The sequence below is a fragment of the Lynx canadensis genome, chromosome D2 (genome assembly GCF_007474595.2).
Source record: "Lynx canadensis isolate LIC74 chromosome D2, mLynCan4.pri.v2, whole genome shotgun sequence".
In the NCBI taxonomy this organism is placed as follows: Eukaryota; Metazoa; Chordata; class Mammalia; order Carnivora; family Felidae; genus Lynx; species Lynx canadensis.
The window spans coordinates 78,728,950-78,735,214 of NC_044313.2; positions in this window are offsets into that span (position 1 = coordinate 78,728,950).

Sequence of the window (6,265 nt, forward strand, 5' to 3'; positions counted from 1 at the left end):
TTCGTTCAGCATCTGACTCTTGACTTTGGGTCAGGTCATGATCCTAGGGTCACGGGATGGAGCCCCGCGTGGGGCCCTGTCCTGAGCATAGAGCCTGCTTGGGAGTCTGTCTCTCTCCTCCTCTAAATAAATAAATAAATAAATAAGATTTACTATCTGTGTGCTGTCTAATATGGTAGCCACATGTGGTTATTTAAATGTAATTAAAATTTTTTTTACACTTATTTATTTTTGAGAAACAGAGTGAGACGAAGCGTGAGCGGGGGAGGGGCAGAGAGAAGGAGACGCAGAATCCGAAGCAGGCTCCAGGCTCTGAGCAAGAGGTCAGCACGGAGCCCGAGGCGGGGCTCGAACCCACGAACTGCGAGGTCATGACCCGAGCCGAAGTTGGACGCTCAACCGACTGAGCCATCCGGGTGCCCCAAATTTAATGAAAAGAAAAGAAAAGAAGTTGAGATCTTCTCCAAGAGCCTCTGAGAGGAGGAAAGAGTCCCTCAAGACTTCCTGAGTCATACATGGGAAAGGCCACACTTATCGTTAGTGAGGATCCGAATACCCGAGCTGTCCCGCTTCGCTCAGGACTTTCACAAGCACTGATAAAGTCCCACGTCCATGGCAAACCACGACAGTCACCTTAGCGATCCAAGCCTTCTGCGAAGGGAAGCTTCAGCCGGGAGGACTCTGGGGAGTTCGAGCCTGGTGAGGACGGGAGGCACGAGCTGGTGTCGAGACGTTGTCTCTCACTCGAGCCAGCTGGTCCCCGCTTTGTCCCCCGTGTGCCCGGGGTTTCGCGAGGCAGGAATGGTGACCGGTGCAGTCGCCTGGTCGCCCGCCTTCGCATGATAATTCCACCTCTCGGTCCCCGCTGCCGTGCTAGACGCTGACCCCAGGCCACCACCCACACCTCTGTGTATGTGCTTGAACTCCAGCTCTGGTCAGACTCAGGTGTGCCCCTGGTCCAGCACTCGCTAGCGATGAAGGCTTTTGCAAGACATTTAGCTTCCCTGAGCCTCTGTGTCCCACCTACAAAGGGGGACGATGGTATCCCTATGGCTGCTATGTGCTTAGATGAACTCCGGTATGTAGAGAAAATAGCTCTTAGTGCTATCCGATAACAGCGCCATTCACCCTCTCAGAATACTCTTGACGCTTATTGTTTGAAAGTCAGTCGTTAAGCATTTTCTGTGCCTGATTCAGTTCCATGCCAGAAACACTGAGTGTTTCAGCCTCTAGGAATGCAAAGACGAAATCGGTTTAGCCTTTGCCCTCAGACACGTTACATCTAGCCCGGAAATGAAGTGTGTTATTATAGAACAGTGTGATGAGTCCGGCAAGGGAGGTGAGCAGAGTGTGGGATAGGCAGCCAGAGGAGGGACCCCTACCCCAAACGGGGGGGTGGAGGTGGCCAGGGGAGGCCTACAGGGCCGGGACACCTACCCGAGCTGGGGAGGGTGCGTAGAACAGCAGAAGAAGAGCCGGAGTTGGAGGCAGAGGTAGAGAGGCGAACGGGTAAAGGTAGCTGCAGGCAGTGAACAGCATGTGCAAAGGTCCTGAGCTGTGAGCTGGCCTGCTTTCTTACCGGAAAAGTCTTCTGTTCAGCATTACTGGGGCAATGTTGGAGCGCACTACTTCTAAAGGGATAGATAAGGCGGAAGAAGCAGGAAAAACGTAAGGGCAGCTGACAAAGAAACAATGGAGAGTGTCTTTCTCCGCCAGGGATTTAACTCAGCTTCCAATGCTCTCTGTTCTTCACGGTGAAGCCTCATCTCCCAAGCCATCTTTTGGTGACAACGGGAACGCTAAAGTTGTTCTGTGTCCAAAATCCAACGGGGTGCCATTCTACAACCCAACCTGCATTTTGTTCTTTAACAAATGCGATGCCGTGAAACGAAATAAAAAAAAAAAAATAAAGCGCTTGAGGGTGGTCTCTCAATCTTGAAGCACATCCCATATTCTAGACACTCTGAAAAGCTCACGGGCGTATACAGGCTTCCTCTGCTTTCGTTGTTGGCCTTTATGGGATCATGGAGACACAGCTTAACACTGTTCCGGTCCTCTCCTCAGGCAGGACTTGTGCACCGTCTCGTAAGTGTCTATTAAGTGTTCGTAACTGTATTTAATGTTAACAACGTTGGTAGAAATCTCCTCTTTTAAACTGAGAAACTGTTCCAAATGCCTTGACATGCGACAGGAAATATGTCGTGTGTGTGTGTGTGTGTGATGGGATGGGCCCCGCCCCACGTGTTCCCATCCGGATCCCCAAAGCCTACGGACATGTTACCTGAGATGGACCAAAAAAAGTGAATGATCTTAAAATGGGGAGACGATCCTGTGCCATCCAGCAGGGCCCAAGGTAATCGTAGGAGTCCTTCGAGGAAGGAGGCAGGTGGTTAGAGTTAGAAAATGAGATCTGAAGATGCTCTATTGCCAGCTTTGAAGACGGAGGGGCCACGGGCCGAGGAATGCAGGCTGCCTCTAGAAACTAGGAAAGGCAAGGAAACAGATTCTGCCCCAGAGCTTCCAGAAGATGCACAGCCACCCTGACGTTAGCCCGCTGAAACCTCGTTTGGACTTCTGACCTCACGAACCGTAAGGTAATAAATTCTGTTGTTGGAAGTCCGTTTGTTGTAGGTCCTTGAGCAGCAACAGGAAACAAACACAGGGCGTCACGTTCTTCCGATCAGGTTTTCCTCTCTGCCTTTGTTGTCTGGGAAAGTGCCTTTCACACCTCTACATCCAAGTTCATCTTTTTTTTTTTTTTTTTTAATTTTTATTCTTTAATGTTTATTTATTTTTGAGACAGAGAGAGACAGAGCACGAGCAGGGGAAGAGCAGAGAGAGAGGGACACGGAATCTGAAGCGGGCTCCAGGCACTGAGCTGTCAGCACAGAGCCCGCCAGGGGGCTCGAACCCACAAACCGTGAGATCACGACCTGAGCTGAAGCTGGACACTCAACCGACTGAGCCACCCCGACGCCCCCCCAAGTTCCTCTTACAGAGCGTCCAAGGGTGAGGCGGTGTCCCAGGATCTGCTTGTTTATTAACTCTTCACATCTCATTACCACCTTGTAATAATGTATTATTCACCAAATTTTTCATATAAGAAAGCTAAGGCAGGGGCGCCTGGGTGGCTCAGTCAGTTAAGTGTCTGACTCTTGGTTTCAGCTCACGTCATGTCTCACGGATCATGGGTTTGAGGCCTTCGTGGGGCTCTGTGCTGACAGCCTGGAGCCTGCGTGAGTTTCTCTGTCTAAGCTCTCTCCCTCCGCCCCTCTCCCACTCACTCTCTGCCTCTCTCAAAAAAATAAATAAACTTAAAAAAAAAAAAAACCCAGGGGCGCCTGGGTGGCTCAGTCGGTTGAACGTCCGACTTCGTCTCAGGTCATGATCTCACGGTTCGTGGGTTCCAGCCCCACGTCGGGCTCTGTGCTGACAGCTCGGAGCCTGGAGCCCGCTTCGGATTCTGTGTCTCCCTCTCTCTCTGCCCCTCCCCTGCTTGTGCTCTGTCTCTCAAAAAACAAACTAAAAACATTAAACAAACAAACAAAACAAAACCAAAGCTAACTAAGGCAGAGAGAGGACACAGGACTGCTAGGCAGTAGGTCCAGAACTCGAACCCCGAGCCAAAATCCCTAGTGCTCCAAAAATGTTTGCCTTTGCACAAAGACAAGGTCACTGAATTCCTTCCTGATGTTGCATGTTATTTCTCTCACGTGCTAAGCGTCTTCTCTCACGGGAGAGTCGTTGGGTTTCTCAGATTTCGAATTAATGGGAAGACTATGAACACTAAAACCATCTGCTGTGCATCAGCCTAGCCCCCAAATACCAGCCCTTACACCTCGAGAGGATGCGTCACGTCAACTTTGCCACGAAGGGCCTGGAAATGCTGAGGGACAGAGCACAGCAGAGCCAGGCCAAGCCCTGCCGGTGTGGTTAGAGGGGCGTGTGCAGTGGGAGCTGGGGGATTTTGTCCGCTTGGGCCGTCTTAGGACAACTCAGCCTTTGGATCTGAGAATTCCAGGACCCGGAGAATTTCAAGAATGGGAGACAGGAGGGGTGCCTTGCTCTCACTGTGTCTTCCCAGACAAAATGAATTGTATGAGCTGAATAAAATAGCTAATGAGTGCGATCCGTCCAGAGGAAATAATTCGTATGGCCTAAATTTTTGACAGTGGCCAAAAAGTCCAGAATCCAGGTTGTATGGATGTTCGCCAGCATTGACGTGGCCCAATTTAAACCTACCAGGTGACGGGGACAGAGAATAAGCAAGACGTTGGTAGGCAATTATTGAATACTCACTGCTGACTCAGCTCTGGACTGGGCCCCAGCGAGCATTACACTTGTCCCAGATCTTAAGGGATTTACACTGAATCATCACTGGATAAGGTTACCAAGATGGTGTGTGTGATGTTTGTAGAACAGCACGTCTGGAGAGGATTCTTGACTATGTGCTTATAGTTTGGAATTTATTTTATAGTTTTCCTGAATTGCAATCAAGTCATCAGGCACTTCTGTTTTCCTAATTGGCCTGTAACTCCTTGGATACGGAAGGTATCTGGCCGCTTGGCTGGAGATTTCTTCGTGCACACACGCACTCATCCGATGCTGTTTTCTCTCAGTGGGGAGACTTGGATGGGGCACGACAGTATAAATCTCAAACCCAGACAGCGAGACCATTTAATCACTTGCTCGGAAGTTTATTTTAAGTTATAGGTCCTCCCTGGTTAGTATCATAGATGAAGAAAAGAGAGAAAGAGACGCGGGAGGGAGAGAGGGAAGGGGGGAAGGAGAAAGAAAAAAAGGGGGGAAAAACATGGAGGAAAGACCAAATCTTGAGTCTCCTTGCGTATCTGTTTATATCACAGTCTGGTTATTGCCAGAGCGGTGGATGTCCACGAGGAAGAAAATGACGTACGAATCATAAAGGTGAATACCCAGGCTGTTGTCCTTGGCGTTTAGAGGACCATTCACTTCACAAAGTTAACCGAGCACGACACAGATTGTGTTTGAGACAGGAACATGACCTCTACACTCAGATTGGCCCCCTAACCAGGAAAATAAGGAATTTTTGCTTCACATGATCTCTGTGATTAAAAACCATTGGCTTCGTCTCCCAAGCCCAATTTTACATTATATTGTGTAGCCTTCATAGTTGAACGTTCAGACGATTGTGTTTTCTGGTTGTTAAAAACTAGACACAGTTGAGAAAGTCCTGAAAAACAGAGAGAAATCTATTACTATTTAGTCTTTAGCCGTTTGAAATTTTCTTTAAAAAAAATTTTTTTTAAGTTTATTTATTTTGAGAGAGAGAGAGAGAGAGAGCAGGGAGAGAGAGAATCCCAAGCAGGCTCCACGCTGTCAGCGCAGAGCCCGATGAGGGGCTCAAACGCGCAAACCGTGGGATCACGACTTGAGTCGAAACCAAGAGTCGGGAGCTTAACGGACTGAGCCGCTCAGGTGCCCCTGCCATTTGAAACCTTCTAACATTCAACAGTGCAATTTCTCAGAGATGAATGTATGTGTATGCGTGTGCGTCCCACACGTCTAACGTGCCAGACGTGGTCACTGCACAGCTGGCCACAGCTGTAAAATAAAGCCATTCGTTCTGGGATTTTTCTCACGGATCAGCGGTCCAGAAATACCCGTGATATCCATCACGAATATTTCTATTATGGACTTAGTTAGAACCCTGGCTTGGAGGAGGGGAGCGGACAAACGAAAAGCCGTGGAAGCTTATCCACTGACACTTGGGAACGAGAGCTTAAAGCCAGATTCCTGCCTCAACGACACTACCTGTCTTTGAGAAATGAGTGGACCACCTGATCTCTCTCTCTCTCACCTGTCAAACGTGTCAGCAGGTAGAGAGCAGGGTCAGAGAGACCCCTCAACTTGAACACGCCCCTTTCTCTCCCAAACTGCATCTATGACAGGGCGCTGCGGCAAAGGAACAGCCCATAATCATTCGGCTACGTTACTCAGGGACACGTCGATAGGCCTAGCCGATGTCCCCAAGTGGTGGAGGCCATGCCGACCCCCAAGCTCCTCTGTGAAGAACGTGGGCCCGTCAACCCTGCCTGCGTGTCAATTCCTGCTCCCACGAATACCATGCTTGGGCTCCGTTTATCAACATAGCATGACTACCATTAAATCATGGCGCGCTCTCTCTCTATTTATGAACAGTTGAAACAATACCTTTCTTCATTAGGGTTTGTGAGAGAATGTTTTAAAAGTCCCTACTTCTCGAGGCCGCTCCTCTCTGTGCTCG